The 9314-nt window shown below is 43.1% G+C and overlaps 1 pseudogene; it reads left to right on the forward strand.

Annotated features, from left to right (window-relative positions):
* The first annotated feature begins 2651 nt into the window (after nucleotides 1-2651).
* Nucleotides 2652-7070, forward strand: LOC129677911 (U11/U12 small nuclear ribonucleoprotein 48 kDa protein-like; annotated as a pseudogene).
* The last annotated feature ends 2244 nt before the right edge of the window (nucleotides 7071-9314 follow it).

The following is a 9314-nucleotide window of genomic DNA, read 5'->3' on the forward strand; positions in this document are numbered from 1 at the left end:
ACTCCTAGGTATATATCCAAAAGATGCTCAAGTATTCAACAAGGACATTTGCTCAGCCATGTTCGTAGCAGTTTTCTTCGTAACAGCCAGAATGTGGAAACAACCCAGATGTCCCTCAACGGAGTAATGGATACAGAAATTGTGGTTCATCTACACAATGGAATACTACTCAGCTATTAAAAACAAGGAAATCATGAAATTTGCAGGCAAATGGTGGGATCTAGAAAAATTCATTTTGTATTTCAACTGTTCTTATTCTGTTTTGGTTTCAGCTAGTTTTTGTGGGCATGTAAGCACTGCCTGAACCTTCTGTTGGCTTGGAAACCCTTGGGCCACCATCTCTTCTATCCTTGCTCCCCTCTCCTTCTGCTCTAGATTGTAGTTATGGTACTACAGCGTACCTTAGAGTACTCTTCCACGCATTTCTCACCCTCACTTCTGAGTTCGTAATTCCTGTTTCTCCTCTTGTCATTCTGGACTGTTTTGTGTGTGTGACTTATTTTCTAGGTCACTGCTTTTCCCTTCAGCTCTATCTAATATGCTGTTAAGCCAACTCACTGAATATTTTGGTTGTTTGTTTGGTTCAAAATCAGGATTTTACTATGTAACCCTGACTGTTCTGCAACTCATTATTTAGACCAGGCTAGCCTTGATCTGCATGCTTCTGCTTTCCACGTGCTGGGATTTAAGGTGTCCACCACCATACCTGGTTTCTTTGAGATCTTTCTTTCTTGTTTTGTTTTTTTTCAAGACAGGGTGTCTCTGTGTAGCTTTGGCTGTCCTGGACTCGAGTTGTAGACCAGGCTGGCCTCAAACTCACAGAGATCCTCTTGCCTCTGCCTCTGTGAGTGCTGTAATCAAAGGCTTGCGCCACCATGCCCAGTTTCCATTGAACTCTTAATTTCAGAAAATGATTTTTAAATCACATGACTTCCTATTATTTTTTATTTTAATTAATTTTTTGCAAATTTTTTTTGGTGTTTTTGAGATAAGATCTCTCTATGGATCTCTGGCTGTCCTGGAACTTACTGTTATAGGCCAGGCTGGTCTTGAACTCAGAGATCTGCCTGACTCCTGAGTGTTGGGGCCAAAAGCGTGCACCACCATACCTGGCTTTAATTTTTTGCAATTAAAATATAGTTACATTAAAAAAATAAAAAATAATATAGTTACATTATTTCTCCCCTTCTCCTTCCAGCCCCTCCTACATCTCCCCCTTAACCCCTCTCAAATGCAGGGACTCTTTTTTAAACTATTACTGTTAATATATACATATTATTACATATATTGTTTTGGGACTCAAACTCAGGCCATGAAGACTGTGAAGTGTTTACCCTCTGTGCCACCTAGTGTTATATACGTATGTGTACATGTTATATGTACATATATCCACATCCACATACAGACATATGTACACACACACACACACACACACACACACACACATACATGAGTATATAAGTATAACCTGATGAGTCTTAGGTGTTGCTAGTGTGCCTGAGCTGCCCACTTAATATGGGATAGCCAATTAGAGATCACCTCTCTGGGAAAGACTAACTCTCCCTCCCTCAGCAGTTCTTGCCTGGAGCTCTTTGTCTAAAGGTGGGGCTCTCTGAGAGTTCCCTTTCCCACACAAGCGGGTGTTGTCATTGTTTGGGTCTTATGTACACAGCCCTATTGGTGAGGTATCATGAGTGTGGTTTCCCTGTCATTTGTTTCTAGGAGACACAATCTCACAGCAGATCCCCTGGTCCTCCTCTGCCCTTTCTTTTTCAATATTCCCCGAGCCTAGGTTTGGGGGTGTGTTGTAGATTAATTCACTGGGGCTGGGGACCCCGTGGTCAGCTGGCTGCTCTATGCATTTTTGACCAGATGTATCTTTTTGTACTGGTCCCAATTTACTGCAAAGAGAAGCTTCTTTGATAAAAGGTGAGAGCTATACTTACCTGTGGGAGTAAGGAGAAGCATTTACAGTGCAGTTGGGAATTAAGCAGGTTTCAGGAGGCAGTGGTTACAGGTTGTCCGGTAAGGTCCACGACCGCAGTTTCTCCAGGAAGTTGGCTAGGTGTCAGCACCAGGCATGAGCTCCCTCCTGGTGATCAGGCCTCAAATCCACGCAGACAGCTGTCAAGATAAAGCGCTACTAATGTGCACTTAGGGCTAGCCTGCCACGCTGTTCCCAGTGCTGGCTCTCAGGACTCACAGCTGGGCAGGGCTATTGTCGGTTCCCTGGCTTTGCAGCTTGCACTGTACCTTCTGGAACTACGAAAGCAAGTCTGTAGGAAAGGCTTTCAGATGAGATCCAGCTCAGGGCTTCCCAGCCCTGAGTCAAATGCTAAAGTCTGCTTTCTTGAGCATTTGGAATTTACCTTCAGCATCTGGGAGGCAACAAGGGCAGCAACAACATCTGCACTACTTTGGGGGCCGTGGACTTCCTTGACGGACGCCTGACACTGGGGCTTCCTCCACTCTGGACTTCTTAATCTTTCAAAGTCTTTTCTGATCTTCGACTTAGATCCTCCATCTTGTCTTCTCATTCCTTAAACATATTAACTGAAGTTATTATTAAAATTAAAAAGTTTATTTAAAATATTAAATATTTTAATATTTTTATCACATGCTATTCATTGTCCATGTGCTGTGGTGTGGGCATGGAGGTCAGAGGACAGCTTCTGGAGGTAGTTCCACCCTGTGGATTCCAGAGATCACAGTCAGGTGACCAGGACAAGTTTGGCAGCAGTTCATTTACCTGCTGAGCCATCCCACCAGTTGTAGTGATTTGGGGCTCATATTGATACTCTCAGTAATGGCACTGGAGCATAGTTTCTATTTGATGCTTGTTTTTCCTCTATGATTTTGGTCAAGAATTTTTCCTTTATGTGCATGTATGGAAATGTGCTAACAAGACCCCTTATTTTGTACATTAATGTACTCTAATAGTCCCCCATTTGCTGATTAGATTGATTGGGTTTTAGGTATCTTACAAAGAAACTGTAGGATAATTTCAGACTTTGGATGACTTCATTGTCTAGAGAGGACATACTGGCCATCTGTCAGCCATTCAGCCAGGATGAGTAAATTTGATTTGATCGAGAACTGAGCTGATTGTATCTCTGGCCTTCTCATTCTATCTGCCTTGACTCCTGACTAAAAACGTGTGGGATTTCACCCAGCAGCCTGAAGATTTGCCCCAGCCTCCTCTCTGCAGGCTCTGACCTCCAAGCTGCATCCCATGGTCCTCACAGGGTCAGCATCAGGCTGTATTTTCTTCTCAGTGTCTTTAGTCTCAGCTGCCTCTTCCAAGTTAGTAGATGCCTGAAAGGCCAAAGCACTTCACTTTAGGCTTGCTTCTCTGTATCCCCTCTTCTGATTCTTAGCTAAGTCCTTGCTGTTTTGGAAGAGCTCCTGTGAGGGTCCGTGAATTGCCAAAGGAAGACCCCAGACTCAGATGGTATGCAAAAACAAAGAGCGTGTATTCTACAGAGAATTTCAGCATGCTGGGGTCACCACCTTCACAAAATGGCGGCAACCCCAAGGGGAGCTTGAAGGCCCTTTTTAAAGCCAGAAAGGGGAATTCCTACTGTGGCTCCGTGACCTTGATTGGGACTGGCTAGTGCCATGGAGGCTATGTGACTCTGATTGGGACTGACTGGCTCTTTGGAATTAAGTCCTCTCTCTCCCCGCTCAAAGATTCCATCTCAAATCCTTGAGATGGGTCCAAGGGCTGGTATTGCAACTTTAACACCATGAGTCACATTGTGGAGACTTGGTCTTTAACAAAAGTTTTTTTAAATGTAGGCATAATCATGCAAGAGACACAAAGCATGCCGAGGAGTATCAAAATTAAGGGCCAACTTTCTGGCCCTTAATTTCTATTTGTCCCTTACGGCAGAGTTCTCTTCTGTACCTTCTTTCAGCTGACATTAGGATGATGTAGGGAGGCTGAAAGGCAGTCAAAGCCTAGGCAATGGGGCACTTATCAGAAGCATGTGATTAGCAATCCAGTTGAAGAGACAGGGAACAATCATATGGGCTGGACTGCTTCCCATCAGTTTTCAGCAAGTCCAGATCTCAGCAGCTCATAATCCACAGGTGATCCCTGAATGGAGTCTGTCAGCCAGGTAAAAATCTGCTGAGATGAATATAGACTAGGAACAGAAATTTAAATTTGTCCAGTACTTGGGGAAAGTAAGGAATCCCAAGACCAAGACAAGAAATCCCATTTCAAAACTAGTTGAGTGTGCTTATCTGGAGTCTGTTTGATCTGTGCCAGGTGGATCCAAGTTTTATGACTTTTTGGTTCCCTGAAGCTCTTATGAATTTTAGTTTACAGAAGGAAGTATGTTAGTATCACCCTTGTACTGAGGTCCAGAGAAGTCTGAAACATTTTTCATTAAATCACTACAGCTTGTATTTCACTAAATCACTACAGCTTGTATTTGCCAACCTTAGAACATGTTTTTAGACCCACAAACACTTTACAACTTGCATATAACCCACCTTAAAACACCTTCTTAGACTCACAAACATTTTTTAGGTCCTCATAACTCAAACTTCTGTATCCTCAGAGCTTACATAATGTTTATGCTTTTTATATCCAGTTATTCACCTCAAGACACAGGCAGTTGATTACTGGGAGCAGTCATTTAAATGAAAGAATAGTTACATTGAACTCTGTCTACCTTTTGACATGAAGCCTGTGATCGAAGCAAACCTGTTTGTCTTTTTAAAACAAGAGACCTAGTACCTAGTGGTTTTAACTAGCTTATGAATTGACTAATAATCTAACAATGGATCTAACTATTCTCTGGCTGTCAAGCTACCACTAGCCTATGTGTTGGAATGTTCAGATTTCTCCACTTCATCTAAAAGCTCAGATACTCTGTTCCCTCCCGGATCTGTCCCATTGGCAAGGTTTTCCACAGTGCTTTTCATTTGAGTTACTATGTTTTTCATTTCCAGTATTTCAGATTGGCTTTTCTTTAGTACTTCTCTTTATTGAATTCCTCTCTTATGTCTTGTATTGACTTCCTTTATAAGCATTCTTTTGAGACATTTGGGATTTTATCTAATCTAGTCTCACCGAAGGCCATTCCTGTGAGATTAGTAATTTTTGAAGGAGTTATATGATCTTAGTTTCTTGTGTTTCTTATATAGCTAGGTTGAGATTTACAAATCTGGTGTTATTTTGTTGTTTGAATTTTCAAAAATCAGTTTTAATTTTTATTTTGCATCTGAGTGTTTGTCCAAATGTATGTTTGTGTATTACATGCATCCCTGGTTCTTTCATAGACCTGAAGAGGGAGATGGATCCCGTGAAACTGGAGTTATGGATGATTATAAACCACCAGGTCGGTGCTGGGAACTGAACTCAGGCCCTCTGAAAGAACAACAAGATCTCTTAACCACTGAGCCATCTTTCCAATGTCTCAATTGTATTCTTTCAGTTGACGTATTTGCAATGTTCAAGAGTGGTAGGCTGCAGTGGAGTTGAGTACAGAGTTGAGCGGGTACATGTTCAGAGCTGAAGCTCTGGGTGTCTGGCGTAGCCCTTAAATTACTCTCAAGGTAGAATAGACCTGTGGGAGCAGCACGGCTGCTAGATGTGTCACTCTGCAAATGCCAGGCTGCCCGATTAGCAGCAGTATTTATTCTGGTGCTGGTAATCATAGGCGGAAAAACAGACAAGATAGTATGGCGTGTATACTTGGATTTTAGTTCCTGAGATTAGGAGTTGGTAGGAAACAGGTAGCTGAAACTAGATGGAATTAATGCTAGGTAAACTTTGAGAGCAGTCAAGATGGAGAAAATAACTGGAAAGCTGAGAAACTCTTGGTGCTCATCTATTTTAGGGAGTGCTAAAGCTATGGAAGGTTATCATTATCAAGTATAAAGAGGAGGAGATAAGGAAGGTAGGAAAAGGAAAGCAAATAGGAAGGAGAGGGAAAGCTGGGCACTGAAAAACTAGCAGGACTTGTCCAATCATTCCTGTGTGGAGAAAGATACAGGTTGATACTAAAACCTAACTGAGGAGTATTCAAAGCAAAGAAAACTATTATGAAGTAGATATGTAAGAGTAGAAATTGAAGAACTGGAAACAGACTTCCTCCAGGAGCTGCAGCCATGGGGCTCAGGGCCTCAGTGGGGGAAAGGCAGTAGCTGCAGAATGAGCTGATGAAGAGCTGCAGACAGCGGAGAGGTTGACAACATCCCTGGGGTGGGAGCTTGGATCAGTTGGACCTCCAGGATGAGCAGGAGGTGGAGGATGCCATTGTGATTTGCCCTATGGTTTCAGATAACCATCTTCAGCAAAGCACATGGAATTTTATAGTAAGTAGGCTATATACAACAAGAAGAGAATGAAATGTACAACATTGTTTTTTGTTTTTGTTTTTTTTTCTAAAAGAATCTGAAAACTTCTTTGATTGAATAAGGATTAATACTCCCAGGCAAATAAACTAGAACTCCGATCAGAAAAGATGGTGATAATTATAATCAGATAATTGGGCAATGTATTCCTCAGTGCCTGGTGAAGGTCCCCTGAATCATGAAAGGTCTGTTTGTGACCTTACTCAAGCAGAACGTTATGTTCTTGATGACTTTGTTATTAAGGAGACAAAAGAAAAAAATGGGCCTGGTTCTCAAGTCACTGAAGTTGACCATGGTATTTGTAGACTTGACTGCTAAATTCAGACAAAGCAATATCTAAAAAAGTCCAAAGTCTCAACTGAAAATTCTGGCAGAAGTGAGTGATTATAAAAGATACCAGTCCTATAGAGCTAAGAGTGTTCACAGAGCCAAAAAATCACATACTGAGACAATTTGTGATGTGATGAAAGTACACAGGGAGAACTCAGCAGCCCTGGGCACGAAGGAGCAGGATAGAGCAGACATTGGGGACTGAAAGGAATCAAGAAAGGCAATCAGCCTCAGTAGACTCATGGCAGCCCTGTGGAGGGTATTTGGATGTTGAAAATTCATGACATTGAAGGGTTTGGAGTAGGAGCTCATATAAATGAAAAAGATATAAGGGTAAAAACTCAGTCAAAATGAAGGAAAAAGAAGAATAGGGAAAGACATCCATAAAAGAAGAAAGAAAAAAGTATAAGGGATGTGTTTGTGGATGTTTTTTATTGTGACTACTATGCAATGTAACAACACGCTAGTATTATAATTTTTGCAGAGGAGAACGTGGCTATTATGTTCATGTAACCAGTGTTTTTAATAAATATTTATTCCCCAAACTATGAGTCACAATTATACCCTACAATCTGTCTTTCTGATATTTTTATAGCTGCTTCTTATAACTAAAATTAAAAAGTTATAAAACAAAATTTACAAATTACTAACAACTGAGCTGTAACAAAAAATAAAAGGGCGAAGCTGGGCTGGGGACAGGGCTTGTTGGTCCAGTGTGTACGTGTGAGTTTAATGTTGCACTCAGCTAAGAGCCAGCACAGCAGCACCTGCACTCTGGAGGCAAAAAGAAGAGAACCCTGGGCCTTGCTGGCCAGCTCACCTAGTCAAATTGGCAAGTTCTGGGATCGCTGAGAGACCTTGTCTCAAAACAAAACAAAACAAAACAAAACAAAAATACCCCCTAAACCAAAGTGGCATGTTCCTATGTGTACCTCTCTCTCTGTCTCTCTCTCTCTCTCTGTCTCTCTCTCTCTCTGTCTCTCTCTCTCTCCGTCTCTCTCTCTCTCTGTCTCTCTCTCTCTCTCTCTCTCTCTCTCTCTCTCACACACACACAGTATAATAAAAGCACATTAGATTAAAAAAAAAAAAATTGAAACAGGCCACTCCTGCCAGGGAACCAGGTAGGCTAATTTCACATCTTCACCTCTCCCTCTGTTCTTCCAGACCCAATCCCAGGCTCACCCCCACAGAATACCCGAGGCGGCCTTTTGCTCCCACCTCTTGTGGATCCCAGCGATAGTCCCCTCCGAGCCTCCCTTCCCCACTCATTGCTTTATCTAGACTCCCAAACACAGCAGATGAAGAACCAGCATGTCTCCATTTTAGGCTTAGACACTATTCTAGGCTCATTCTTGTTTATGATTAAGTCTCTGGTTCTCAAGGACTGGGCTATGCTCCACCTTGAAACTTAACTACCTGGTTCAAGAATTGCAACTGTGCTTTGTTTTAAAAAGTTATTTCTAACCATCTTGCAAATCTTTGTTTCAAAAGCTTATATGACCCCTGTGACCGCTTTCTGACTACCTGTTATGTTCTGCTCCTGTGACTGCTCTTTTCCCTACTTGGAAACCCTCTACTTCGGAGCTCTGTTTAACACAGAGACTTGTCTTCACACCCTGGGCTGACCTCTAAAATCCTGCCTGAGGGGAAGGCAGCCCACGTACATGATAAAAACGTTTTCTTGAAATAATCGCTCCTTTAATTTGGCCATGATGATTTGGTTCAGTGGTCTTTCTCTTCCCATCTCTGGGATTATCGCAGGCGCCTCCCTACAGGCCACTTCTGCCAGGGAAGCAGGCTGGCCGACTGATCCTCACCTCTGCTCTGTCAGATCCAGTCCTCCGGTGTCACCCCAGCTCTGACAGATCACAAATATCTTCTCCAACCTTCCTTCCCCAGCTCATCCCATTGCCCCAGCAGGTGTCTCCTGGGAGCACACCAGCTGCGGAAACACATAAGCTAACTGAAGACCTTCACCGCTTCCTCCTCCCCTCCAAATCCAACTTACCCCCACCTTGTCTCATTTCCAGCTCCGCAACAGAACGCCTGCCGCGGCCTTCCTCCCCCATACAGACCTTCCCCTGCTAGCCCACAGGCCACTCCTGCCGGGTAAGCGGCTAGGCTGGCCATCTGCCTTCTCCTTCTGTTCCTCCAGGCTACTTCCCCATAGCCTCACCCCAGCTCTCTAGCAGACCTTCTGGGGTGACCTGCTTTCACTCTCTACCTCCATTCCAAGGAGACAAGCAGATCCTAGTTGGACGCTCTGCTCTTCTCTCCTGTGAACCCTCGGACCCCTAGCCTATCGCTCTTCCTAAATGTCTGCTCCCAATCCTCAGGATCACGTTTTGCTGAAATTCCCCGTGCTCACACCTATCAGGTCCACAGAAAATTTTCTACCGGACAGCACATAGCCATCACACTCTCCTAAAATCTAGAAAGGAAAAAGAAACCAAGGAACAAAACACCCACCCAACAAAGACAGAACCAGATATTAGCACCTAGACCTGTGATTATCCCAATTCCAGATGCCTAGATGCCACAGTGAAAATACAATCAAAATAGCCAGGACCGAATGTCTCCACTGGCACTCAGCAGGCCTGACTATGACAACACAG

Source organism: Psammomys obesus, unplaced genomic scaffold (assembly GCF_907164565.1).
Source record: "Psammomys obesus unplaced genomic scaffold, mPsaObe1.curated_primary_1811, whole genome shotgun sequence".
NCBI lineage: Eukaryota > Metazoa > Chordata > Mammalia > Rodentia > Muridae > Psammomys > Psammomys obesus.